This window comes from Entamoeba invadens, assembly GCF_000330505.1.
Source record: "Entamoeba invadens IP1 unplaced genomic scaffold scaff_1105074725689, whole genome shotgun sequence".
Classification (NCBI taxonomy): Eukaryota; Evosea; order Mastigamoebida; family Endamoebidae; genus Entamoeba; species Entamoeba invadens.
In genome coordinates this window covers 122454-123939 of record NW_004440380.1, presented here as the reverse complement: position 1 = coordinate 123939, position 1486 = coordinate 122454, and positions in this window count along the sequence as shown.

Sequence of the window (1486 nt, the reverse complement as noted above, 5' to 3'; positions counted from 1 at the left end):
AAAAAATAGTTAAAATATAAATAAAAATTGGGTGTGTAGTTATAAAAATATTTAATCGGACCATTTTTGTGGTCCGTTTTATGAAATAAGGTTTAAAATCAAATAAAATTGTTTTTCACAAAAAAGTAAAATTTAAGTGTATATAGGGGTGAAAGTAGACCTGTAAAAATGAAAGTGAAATGAAAAACAAAGGTTTCAAAAAATCAATTTTGATTGGTCAATTTTTAAAACCCTTCCTTTTTGTTTTTCGGAAAAATAACAGAAAAAACAAGGAGAAAAAAGACAAATTTTCGAGAGTTTGACCAAATTTGTAATAATTTTTACTTTTTATAGCTTTTTAATTAATAATTATATTCAAATCAGGCGTCTCCATTTTTTACTCGAAAATACCCACGTCATCAATTATTTACCATTTAAATATATATTCAAAACCATATTTTAATAGTATTTTTTTGTTCTTAAAAACATAATTATTCTAAACAATAAAATAAGTAGTCATAATTTTATTCATTCAAAAAATTACCTCGAATAACCAAAAAATAAAACAGAAAAAAATTCAATTATGCTACACTCAACTCTTAGGTAGGCTCACATGACTCCGAGTAGTCTTCTTTTCGGAACCATCTTATTGTCCCCGTTTCTGGTTTCATGTAATGGGCTATCCAGTAAGTGTTCACTTTCAAAGGATGCCTATCAAAAAATAAAACAATCAATTAGTTTAAATTTGAATGGTTATGATATTATTATGTTTATATTCTTAAAAATAAAATTTAATTTTTATTTTTTTAACAATTCCCTTCATCCACACGATTTTATCATTTTTATTTTTAATAATTATCTTGTAAGTTGTTTAACAATTCAATAAATATTTTATTATAACATATTTGGATTGTGTGAAATATAAAAAATGATGTTATCTATTGAGTGGCACGAGGTTCAGAAAAATAACAAAAATTAACATAATAAAAGAAACACGTTAATTAGACAATACATAATAATTAATATCCATATTGATGTTTTGATTTTTAAATGATAACATAGATTAAATACATAAGGGGTTATGAATGTAACAAAAGTTGTGAGTTTTTTAAACTAAACTTATTTAATTTATAAAATAAACATAAAATATTTTGTAAAATAAAATATTGTACATATAATAAAATGTTGTTGTAGTATCAATAATCTATTTGGTGAATACCACAAGTTTTTGGTAATAAAAGCTGTTATATATACAAACTTTACAATATATTTATATCTAATTACTAAATATGCAACACAAAATGATTTATTGAAAAACAGAAATGTACAAAGTGATTAACAATAAACAAATACATGATTAAATTATAATAATATTTTTTCACTGTTTGCGTCTATCAATGTAATATAATAATAATGCAACTGTGGTACATTTACAGACAATGATATAACAAAATATGAACTGTTTTATACACTTAACACACTCTAAGTTTTTATATTCGTATTATAT